The 12122-nt window shown below is 34.2% G+C and overlaps 1 pseudogene across 1 annotated transcript; it reads left to right on the top strand.

Moving 5' to 3' along the window:
• The first annotated feature begins 9640 nt into the window (after positions 1-9640).
• LOC306669189 (large ribosomal subunit protein uL23-like) lies at positions 9641-11001 on the top strand (annotated as a pseudogene). The gene has a single exon. The product of its transcript is annotated as a large ribosomal subunit protein uL23-like (transcript).
• Positions 11002-12122: the final 1121 nt, after the last annotated feature.

Raw genomic sequence — 12122 nt, 5'->3', positions numbered from 1 at the left:
TTGACTAAAGGAAGCAAAGAGATGGAGGGAGAGTGGGATGATGCTGGGAAAGGGGAAAAGAGAAAGGAATTAGGGCAAGAGAAGAGTTGAAAGGGAAGAGGAGAGAGGGACCACCCACTGACTAAACAGATCTCCCCCCTGTCCCTGTGCTGGGCTTTATAGCAATGGAATAATAAAATGGTGAGGAGAAATAAGGAACACATGACACACATCCTAAATCCATCACCTTGAAAATTAACACCTTATTAAGGTATAATGTTTTTCCACTGTAAATCACACATTTCATTTAAAAAGTCTTAACCCTAACCTAATATGCTCTCTAATTTCATTGTCAACTAGAAGAACAGGATTTGAACCTAACCAAGACTGACAAGTTCCATTCCGCAAGAGTCACATCACTACCTCTTAAAAATAGAAAGTATAAAGTAGGACAATCACTTGTCATCTTGGATTACTTTTTTTTTTTTTCTTTTAAACATAGTTTAGGCCTCTCAGAAAGCTGGAACTAGGATGAGCTCTCCTACTACTGGAGTTCATAAATCTGTAAAACATAATTCATGAGTTTGTAGTGCAAAGGATTAAATATTTATTCTACCCAATTGCTTTGAATGCTTTTCAAAGTCAGGTAATTTTGAAAAAGGACATTACCTATTTTAAACTTAAACAACTGTGTTCATTTTAGCTCTTTTCAAAACAGCAAGTCAAAGTATTATTCAAATTAAAAAAATCATAATTATGTAACTAGAAGCAATTATTTCTCAACTCTAGCAATTGTTCTACTATCTTCCTCTAGGATGATCATCACATTTTCTCTACATCATGCTTCTGCTTGAAAAGTAGGCTGACTTAGGGTGTTATTTTCACTGTGATTTTTTTTATAATGCAAATGTTATTATCCAACCCATAGTGGCTTAAAAGAAAAGAGGTCATTTGTTAAGCACTGTACTGAACAGCCCAGAACTTAGCCTGGTTTCAGATGTGACTTGATTGAGGACTCTAATTGAGTTCCTATCTTCTATCTTTGGGGTTAGTGTTCCCTGTAAGTCATCCTCATACCCAGGCTGGCTCACCTCATGGCAGAAGGTATTGTATTGTGTATTTCCAAGGCCCATGACATCACGCCATTAAATCTACCTCTAGCAAATGTCTTTGCAAACCAATTGATCTGATTACTTATATGTGCACCCAAGACTGACCTGTGGCATTGTGGATGGATCAGACTGCTTAGTTTAATCCAGTCATGGCCCATAACTCTCAAGCTTAGGTCAGAGTTGTCCTTCCTAAGTAGCATGGCTGAGAAAAAGAAAGGAATGATCTTGAGGATAAGATAAGACCTACCTCAAATAAAATTTGAACTACATTTAACTCATATTTAAGGAGGGTTAATAGATGCTTAGTGAAAAATAATGTATGATTTAGGCCAAGAATTGGTTAGATCTGGCTCTAGAAAAGCTATTGATGTATGGGGCATGGTGGTGTATGCCTGTAGTGCCAAGTATTTGGGAGGCAGAGGCAGAAAGATCACAAGCTCAAGGCCAATCTCAGCATTTTAGTGAGCCTTGTCTCAAAATAAAAAAAAAAATAAAAAAGGTTGGGGATATATCTCTGTAGTGGAGTGCTTCCCTAGCATGTATGAGGACCTGGATTCAAACCACAGTAACACACACACACACACACACACACACACACACACACACACATGCTCACACTGAAGAAGCAAAATTTGGAATTTTCTCTCATTTTGACATCTTCCACTTTCACACTCCTCCCATTTTTAGTTAATATTATACCCAAGCATAATCTTAAGGCTTTTAAAGCAAGGGCAATTTTTAATGTATATTTGGCATGAATAAATAATAGCTAATGTACTGTCAGTCAATGAAAATCAATGAGCACCTAAGATTTTGCCACTTGAACATATTAGTTTATATTGACCTTGAGTTTTCAGAAGGAAATAGTATTTTTTGAATGTCAAAATATAGATAGAATAATATGGACTGAGGTAAATGCTATTTAGTATAAACTAGTAGGGCACAAAACCTTTCACTGTTCACCAGCATTATGGATTTATGTATTTTCATGTTCATTCTTATCCCACTCCCTTAAGATGGAAAACAGATCTTTAAAAACTAATGCCATCAATCAGAATTCAACTTTTTTTTTTTTTTTTTTTGCGGTGCTGGGGACCAAACTCAGGGCCTTGTGTTTGCGAGGCAAGCACTCTACCAGCTGAGCTATCTCCCCAGCCCCAGAATTCAACTTTTTATAAAACCAGTTTTAAAGGTGACAAATATGATAAAGTATATTTACTTGCTTGTGTATTTGATTAAGACACAAATTTCTGTTTTCTTTGCCACTATCCTGATACTCATTCAGGAAATATTCAGTACATCCTGTGCTCCAGGCTCTGTTTTGTAGTTGGGAATATAAGATTAATGCTTATTACATCAATTAAAATAAAAATAATAAGAAAAACATTGTTTTGATGGGTTATAATTTAAGATATATATAATTATATATCATATAAGTAATATAATATATTAATATAATATACAATGACATATTATTTTACATATGTATAAATAATTATATATAATTAAGGATATATATATATATATATATATATATAGTGTTTATTTCCAGTGGAACAAGGTTAATTATTTAGCTTCCAGGCACTAGAATTGTGCTGAAAGTTTTCTTAATTATCATTCTTTATCCCAGTGGAGATTGCTTGAATCTAGTTAATAGAAAGAGGATATGGAGCATCTACACAGTGTTTTCTAAAACTGTGAATCGAGTTTGTTACTGAAAAGGAAATGATAATTTTCAGCCTGTTATATTTTTATTAATCAAGTTTAAGTGTTTAGGTTCACATCTGTTAAACCATCTTACATGAATACAGATGAGGAGTCAAATACATAGTTCTTTTAGTTAATCTATTTTTTTCTTAGATATTTGAGGTTATAAAACTTGGGCCTGGGAAATCAGATTGAAATAATATTATGAAAATATGTTTAAGCCTTACTCCTTCTGATGGAGCAAAATATCTGATTGGCAAGTGGCCACTTTCAATGTTCTCTTGCTTGGCCAGAATCCTAAACTTTAAAATGTCCTGTCCTATCAGAATTCATGTGTTGTAAAGAGGCAGAATAGTGTGGTGGAAAAGAAATGGTTGGTGGGTTCTCACTGCCTGGGTTGGAATTCTCCTAAGTGTTTGCTGTGTGATCTCAGTCTTCATCTGTTTCCTCAACTATAAATTGAGGACAAGATAAGACCTACTTCAAGGGTCTGGCCTGAAGATTAAGTAAATTATTACATGTACAGTGCTTAGAACTGTGCCAGGCACATAAAAAATAGTATGTACTTGGTTAAACACGCACACAAACACACACACACACAGCAGTAATTGCTCATATTTTATATAGTTGAACTAGGCTAATAATGACTTTATACTTTTCTTATATAAATATAAACTATTCTTTGAATGAGCTTATTCATTGAGGGTTATTAAAACATAAGAGATAAGACTGTACATTTATAATACATGTGAATTTTCTACTCTTCTGTTTAAGATGTCTATTAGAACCGTGAAGTATAATTGTCCTTATTGGATATCTTATGACATTTGTGTGCATTCCTCAACAAATTAACCATGGGTATAAATATCCTTAAGTGACATAAAAACAAAGAGGATAAGAATGGTGTCTTTCATGCTCTAGTGATGGTTTCCCAGTTATGTTCATTTTTTTCACTTTTGAATACATTATTAGTGCTGGGAACAGAAAGATCAGAAGGAAGCACTTCACCTTCTTTCAAGAAAAGACACTTAAGGAATCAAGGAAGGAAGGAAGGAAGAATGTCATGACACATTGGGAGTCTCCTTCTTCATTTATTCTTGATAGATGAACTTCTGAAATATATGATATTTTTCAACCAGGTCTTCCCAGAAGACATTTAAAAACGTGTGGATGCTATTGGCATTTAGTGGATTGGGAATAGGAATGCTCAGGGTCCTACAAACAATCCTGAAAAATGAAAAAACAGAATGCTCAAATGTCAAGAGCCCCTGGCCTTCCCGCTGGTGAGCACAAAGAGTTCTTTAAGAGAAACAGCTCTGCCCAGAACATAAGAGATGTGGACCTGTGTTAACTCCAACTAACTACATGACTGTGAGGGAGCTCTGGGTTTATTTTCCTCATTTATAAATATGGTGGAAATCACTATCGTTACTATTTATTTGACTTGAAAGGTAATTACTTTGCTTTCTTGTTTACCAATTTAACATTTCAGCAATATCTTTTCCAGGTGACATAATAGTACGATGTCAGTCCATTTGAGGCCACACCTGTCATATTACCCAATTTATCATATTATAGAAAAACTGCAAATAACAGCTAATATTTCAATAAGTCTTTAACAAAAATATTGAGTTGTAATTGGGGTAAATAAATTAACAAATTTGAAATTAAATTTCAACGGGAAAATATTATTCTCTAATACATCTTGTATTATGTGTCAGTTTATTCCAATTTGAATAGATCATTATGGAAAGATGTTTGTATAAAGGTGAGAGTGCATAGCAATACAGTTATAATTTATCTTATCATTTTTATTCTTTTCATAAATTATTAAATAATACACATAATCAGAAAAGGCCCATTGGAAAAGAAATACTCTCATTTGCAAGGATATTTATTAACAAATTATGACCATATTTATAGTTGATCAGTTTTAGTGTTTGTGCCCTAAACATAATAGTAAATACAACTTGTATCAGATTATCATATGAAACTGTAACTTCTAATAAATTGTTAGCTGATTCATGGTTTTCACATTTACATTGTGAACTCTGAGCGTATCAGTTCTTTAACTTTTAGTGTATGATTACTTGTTTTTACTCTATAACTCCAGTTTTCTTCTATAGAAAGTAAATATTTATTGAATATTAATGTTAAATTGATAAGAAAGAAACACAGTACAATGTGTTTTATATTTTACTTTGTTTTACTGAAACCCAGGATGGAAAGTTTCCCACATAATATTTTTTCCTCTTAAGAATAAAAGCAGTTTGTTGTTAATATTAGGCAAGCCCCTGTGTGAAAGTGGACTTGATGCATGCTTTGAGATCAGATTCCTTGCAAAAATATTTTTCCCTTTTGAGTCAGAGCAATGCTATTTAATTGTGTTCTGCACAAATGACATTCAATCCATTGGACAGGTTCATTGGTCTTGCCTAACTTTGCAGTGTCATTCGTGGTTCAGAATGAGTTGTATAAAAGCCATTCCTGGATAAAATTGGCCAACCCCATGTCCAAAATAGATTTCTAAAAAATAACTTCCTAGCCGGGTGTGGTGGTGCACACCTGTAATCCCAGAAGCTGGGGAGGCTGAGGCAGGAGGATTGTGAGTTCAAGGTCAGCCTAAAAACTTTAGTGAGGCCCTAAGCAACTTAGTGAGACACTGTCTCTAACTAAAGTATAAAAAGGGTTGGGGATGTGGTTCAGTGGTTAAGCACCCTTGGGTTCAATCCCTGGCTACCCCTGCTACAAAAAAAAAATTAACTTCCTTAAATTTTTGAGTTCCTGATTGAAATACAAATATACTTAGATTAAGTTTTTGTAGCAAAAAAAAAAAAAAAAAAAAAAAAAATTCGTTAAAATAAGTAGAAGCATTCTTCAGTTTCTAGTGGTCTTTTTAATCCTTGTTATGGTTTAAGTATACACTTATAAGGGACAAAATTATACATGGGAGGGTTTTTTAAAAATTTGTTTGCTTTGTTTATTTTTTAAGAAAATACAATATTTTTATTTGAAATGTGTTTTTCATAAGTCTTGTAAAACTTTAATCTCTCTATAAAAATTTGTCATTTCAATTAATTATTACTTACAATTGAATATATCAGTCGTATCCTTAGTTGGAAAGACGAGTGGTTTTATTTTTAGTCTTTTCTCAGAAAACATATTCTCGTATGTTTAACCACGCAGTTACCATTTCTAGAACTCTTTAGTTTTCTACGTAAGTCCATATTTCCTTCTGGTATCATTTTCTTTCTAACTGAAGAACTTCCTTTATTATTTCCTGTAACACAGACAATGTTGCTCACAAAGCCTCTTGGCTTTTGTATGTCTGAAGAAGTATTTTCCCCCCATTTTTGAAAGATATTTTGATGGCTATAGTGTTTAAGTGAACAGTTTTTCTCTCACTTCTTTGAAGATTTTTCTCTACTCTCTTTACATGCTTTGTTTATGCTGGGAAATCTGATGTCGTCCTTGCCTGTGGTTCACTGTATGAAGTGAGTCCTTCTCTGGTTGCTGCTATCTCCTATTTATCATTGGGTAGGAGAAGTAAGATTATAATGTGCCTTGAGATAATGTTCTTCACTTCTTGGATTTGAAGTTGCCCCCAAATACTGCTTTCTTCACAAAGAGGTACTAATGCCAGAAACTCTTACAAATAAAATTTCCAAATGATGCTACAAAATGACTAAATATATTAAATAAAGGCCAGTTCATTCTAGAATATTTTAAAAATTATTTTATCCTTCGGGCAAAGATAATATAAAGCTACTACATTTAGAAATCTGTGGTTTTGCAGACGATGTGTTTATAACAGGGTGTTTAGTCAAAAGATATTTTCGGGAGGGCAGTAGGCCCGATTTTACCAAGCATTTTGAAGAAGCATCTAGCTACTTAAAAGGTATTTTTCATGACATGAAATAGTTGAACAAATATCTGTAGGACCCTGGAGAAAGTAGCATAATTTTAAGTGACACAAATTTTTCCATTTATAAGAATCTGAGTCTTTGGAAAAACAATACAGCTATAGGAAATTGTGAAAATTTCCTATTCTGGTTGGGCTTGAGAAAGAGAAAGGTTATGGCAAGATTTAAGTTTTATACAAAACCACCTAGAAGAACCGCAGACAAAACAGAGACTTTCTCTTTTAAAACAATTGTGAAACAGGCTTTTTTCAAATCTCAGCCTGAAAAGTGACTTTGAGAGATGAGCAGGTCTTTGAGAGTAGCAGTCTGGCCGTGCTGTCAGGAGTCAGGATGAGGTTACTGGTGTGTCCTGAGGAAACGTTGGAATTTCTGTGAAGGAAGAATATCTTGATATTCATAGAAAGGCACTGATCATTTTCTTGCAGTTTTCAATTCATTGCATATGTTAACAAGCTTACAATGATCATAAGTAAGGACGAAAATAATGTCATTTTAGCTGAAAATGAAATCTGTGTGTGTTTATCTTAAGTTTGATCTAGAATTGGGCAATCAGGAAGCAGAAAAACAGGGACCAGTTTCAAGTTCCTTTATTCTTTATTTATATGGTTTCAAAAATTAAAAAAAAATACATAAATAGGTATACAAAGAAGATCAAAGGTCAACACAAATGTATAATAACTTTATAACTGCTAGGTTTATATTTGAACCTGATCATAGTAGTTGAGAGAAAAATTTTTTTTTCAAAGTTTTATGTAAAATGTGTCTTAGAATTTACTTTTATTTGTATTCTGTTGGCTTATGGTTTTAAAAGCTGTACTAATCATATAGTCAGTAATCTGTACTCAAACTGCACCAGTTTGATCTAATATCGTTGTTTTCTAGATGGAAACCTAGAGAGAAACTTATTAGAACTACTTTTTAAAAAGTATATACTAGATGTTTTAATTCAACTTATAATGCCCTGAGCTTACCCACATTAATGAAAACTGTTTTTTTTTTTTCATACTGGCGATCTATTCCAAAACTACTCATCTGAAAATACTATACACTGTCAATGATGGTAATATCATCATTAATTAATTTTCTCATTTATAAAAACAAAACAATAACCTCCTTTCTCACCTCAGCCAATTCAAAGCTAATTAAATCTCAGTTCCTATTTTCATACCATATCTGCTATCTGTTATAGAAAAATGAAAGGCCTCAAACCTCAAATGATTCAACACCAGCTATGATATCTTATTTTTAAGAGCTGTAAGTTGGCAAAAGAAAGTCTGATGATCAGAAGGCTCACTTTTGAACAATATTTTTACCTACTTAGTTGCTTGCCTAGTAAGTAAGCCTAGATTAATATGACTATCTAGTACTTTTAACATTAATGAAACAGGGAGATTTTTCCTGATACAAAATGATATTGTAGAAGAAAAAGTAGGTTCAAACCTTCAACTTGTTGTCTTAGGATCAGACTTCCTTAACAGGACTCCCATAGCACAAGAAATAAAAACTAGAATTGACCACTGGAATAAATTCAAACTAAAAAGCTTTCTCTCAGCAAAGGAAACTATCAGTAATGTGAAGAGAGAGCCTACAGAGTGGGAGAATATCTTTGCCACTCATACTTCAGATAGAGCACTAATTTCCAGAATCTATAAAGAACTCAAAAAACTCTACACCAAGAATACAAATAATCCAATCAACAAATGGGCTAAGGAAATGAATAGGCACTTCACAGAAGAAGATGTACAAGCAATCAACAGATATATGAAAAAATGTTCAACATCTCTAGTAATAAGAGAAATGCAAATCAAAACTACCCTAAGATTTCATCTCATCGAATTAGAATGGCGATTATCAAGAATACAAGCAACAATAGGTGTTGGCGAGGATGTGGGGAAAAAGGTACACTCAGACATTGCTGGTAGGGTTGCAAATTAGCGCAGCCACTCTGGAAAGCAGTATGGAGATTCCTCAGAAAGCTTGGAATGGAACTACCATTTGACCCAGCTATCCCACTCCTTGGCCTATACCCAAAGGACTTAAAATCAGCATACTACAGAGATACATCCACATCAATGTTCACAGCTGCTCAATTCACTATAGCCAGATTGTGGAACCAACCTAGATGCCCTTCAGTTGATGAATGGATAAAGAAACTGCGGCATATATATACAATGGAATATTACTCCGCCATGAAGAACGATAAAATCATGGCATTTGCAGGCAAATGGATGAAATTGGAGGATATCATGCTAAATGAGATAAGCCAATCTCAAAAAACTAAAGGACAAATGATCTCGCTGATAAGCGGATGAGGACATATAAGGGGGGGTAGGAGGGGTTAGCGTTAGGGTTAGGGTTAGGTTTAGGGTTAGGGATAAGGTGGGTGGTAAGAATGGAGAAAGGAAGGACTGTATAGAGGGAAAAGAGGGATTGGAGGGGTGGGGGGAAGGGAAAAATAACAGAATGAATCAAACAATATTGCCCTATGTAAATTTATGATTTTCAATTAAAATTAAAAAAAATGATATTGTACTTGTTTGGGATCAAGAAATGAAGCTAATTTATTCAGGAAATCACTACCTGGCTGAACTGGGTATTATTGAAGTCCTAATGGTCAGTTTCATTTTATAATACTTTCTTGACACCTACATGTTTTAAAAAGTCAACATGATAATAAATAAAATGTAATGAACTGGCCTGGGGTTGTGGCTTAATGGGTGAGTTCTCACCTAGCATGTGTGAGGCACTAGGTTCAATCCTCAGCATCACATAAAAATAAATGAATAAAATAAAGTTATAAAAAATGTAATGAGCTACAGAAAGAAATCTTCAGAATATAAAATTAAGTATTCCTGTTGGAGTTTAATTCAGAAAGCACTTGTGGGCTTGAAATATATTTTCTCTACAAATGTGTCTTGTTATACTTATTGTCAAAAAATACTACAACCATTTTATTGACTTGGACTCATTCTAGTTCCTAAAAACAATATCTGCAAGTGATGTTCTAGTGCCTACATAGAGGATAGTCATTGAAAACTTTCCCCCTTTCCTTACAGCATTGCTGTCACCTATGATGGAGCTAAGCATGTACCATTTCAAAACATGCCAAATTGGCTTACTGATTAAGCTGAAATCACTTGAAGAACTAACTTCAGAAAGGGCCCTTTGATCTATATTTTCCTATGAGCAGCAAACCATACAGATTCTTTTGGGAGGAATGTCCTTCCCAATACTAGAAAGTAGTCTTGATTACCAGAGACTTTCAATGGGGGCTGCAATAAGCCTGAATAAACAAATTGTTAGAAGTAATCCTTATCTCCACCAGTTTCTATATCTGCCCCCACCATCATGTATTGCTTAGTGACATCCCTAGAATTTACTAACCCATTCCAGAGATTCATTTGTCCTTCAATTCCTTCATGACTTATGGTTCTTTTTCTAAAAAGTGCAAAAGTATCACGCTTTGGTCATTTCTTCTGATTCCACTCTTGCAAAGATGTGCATGTTCACGTAAAATTAATAAAGCTCGTAAACTTTCCTCCAAAGAGCCCACATAAGAACTCAAGGGGGAAGATGGTTCCCAATGCTAAGAAGGAAGCTCCTATCTGTCCCAAAACTGAAACCAAAGCAAAAGCTTTGAAGGTCAAGAAGGCAGTGATGAAGGACATCCACAGCCATAAAAAGAAGATCAGCACGTCACCTTCCGGTGGCCCAAGACATGTGGCTCCAGAGGTAGCCCAAATATCCTCAGAAGAGTGCCCCCCAGGGGAAACAAACTTAACCACTATGCCATCATCAAGGTCCCTCTGACCAGTGAGTCGTCCATGAGGAAGATTGAAGACAACAACACACTTGTGTTCACACTTGTGTTCAACACCAGATCAAACAAGCTGTAAAGAAACTCTATGACATTGATGTGGCCAAGGTTAACACCCTGATCAGGCCTGGTGGAGAGAAGGCATATATTCATTGGATTGGCTCCTGATTATGATGTTTTGGATGTTGCCAACAAAATTGGGATCATCTAAACAGAGTCAAGCAGTCTAATTGCAAATATGCCCTTATTTTTTCAACATTAAAAAAAAAAAAAAAAGAACATAGGGGGACGTACAGTGGATCTCTCTCTCCCTACACAGGCAAAATTAAGGTGTCTTCCACTTATGAATTGTCTTTAATATGAATGATAATTTCTTATAAAGCACTTGTGGAAAAAATAGCAGAGCAGTGAAAAGTATTATACTACTTACCATAGAATAAGCAATACAATTAAAGTGTTAGAACAATTAAATTTAATCTAAATGGGTTTTAAAGCACAGCAGTTTGGCAATGCATTGTGTATAAAACAGAACCAAGAAACCAGCTGTAAACTATAATGACAGAAATATTGTCATCAGTACATTTGGGACTCAGTTCAATCAGGGATATAACTTTTAAACATATTAGCTAAAAATGGATAGACATCAGTGCAAGGCTTTACACCTCCCAACCTCCTCTAGATAAAGTAATAAATATTTATTGCATATATATATTTATAGTAATAACCAGGGATAGGGATGTAGCTCAGTGATAGGGTACTCGCCTAGCACAAGCAAGGACCTGAGTTCAATCATCCCCAGTACCCATTCCACCCACACACAAAATCAGTTACAATAATAGTTCAAATGGAAATTTTAAGCAAGCTAAATATTAGTAGTGTTTCCAATTTAAAATTTAACAATTCCTCTTTTTTTTGCATTGAGGTTATGTTGATACACAATTTTTAAGGTCACTTAAAAGGAAGATTTAAACCAACAAACACAAGTGTTTATACTTAGTCGTGTCCATATGTTGTTAAGACAAATTCATACTGTTTTTCTAATTGCAAAAATGGTTTATATTTATAGTTAAAGAGATTTTATGAAAATTATGTTTAAATACCCTTATACCAAAATACCAATAGCTTATTGGTCTATTTCTCATGCATGTGTTTGACGTTTTTATTTCCTAATTAGCATCCTTTCAAAGTATAATGATATTTTAATATCTTTAAGGTGAAAAACATTAGTCAGACTTATTATCTTAATAAAATTTGCTCAAAAAACTGTAAGGAATGGAGTGTGTTACTAAATGAAACAACCCTTGAAAAAACTTTAAATCTAGTGTACTCACTGAATATTTTTAGAGGGAGAAAGGGTGTTGTTATGGATTGAATTTGGCTCATTAGTTCTGATATGCACAAGACTATTTGTTTTAAGTCATTTCATGGTGCTATGTCTTGTTTCACCATTAGAATACAATGCAGGGACCATTCATAGTGATTGGGGACACAGTTTTGGGGGTTAGACTATTTGAGTTCAAATCTTAGTTTTGACACTTAGTGGTTGTGTGGCTTTGATCAAATTATTTAATCTCTTCTGTGCCT

This window comes from Sciurus vulgaris (assembly GCF_902686455.1).
Source record: "Sciurus vulgaris genome assembly, chromosome: 9".
Lineage (NCBI taxonomy): Eukaryota > Metazoa > Chordata > Mammalia > Rodentia > Sciuridae > Sciurus > Sciurus vulgaris.
The sequence above is the reverse complement of the archived record's forward strand: the minus strand, read 5'-3'. Positions and strand labels throughout refer to the sequence as shown.